Source organism: Buceros rhinoceros, unplaced genomic scaffold (assembly GCF_000710305.1).
Source record: "Buceros rhinoceros silvestris isolate BGI_N320 unplaced genomic scaffold, ASM71030v1 scaffold7777, whole genome shotgun sequence".
Classification (NCBI taxonomy): Eukaryota; Metazoa; Chordata; class Aves; order Bucerotiformes; family Bucerotidae; genus Buceros; species Buceros rhinoceros.
Window position 1 is genome coordinate 554 of NW_010420378.1, and position 348 is coordinate 901.

Genomic DNA, 348 nt, shown 5'->3' on the forward strand with positions numbered 1-348 from the left:
CACGGTGGGGCCATCACCACGACCCACGGCTGGGGCGAGGACACAAAACCCAGACGCTTCCTCCACCTTTTGGAGGAAAAACCAAGGACCAAGTCTTGCCCTCCCCTGCTGGAGGGGGTCTCCCTGGAGGGACGGGAGCGATGCTCAGCCTGAACAACCACGTTTCTCACCCCGGCTCCCCTCGCCGCCCGACGGCTTAGGGGAGGCATTTTCTTCTCCCAAGTTTTCCCAGAGGGCAGAGAAATTTCCAGGCCCAAACAAAGAGCCCCACGTGGGGTCTGTCAACGGCTCCAACGAAGACTGCCCCGGGGACAGGTTCACAACGCATGACCGGGGAACACTAACCAT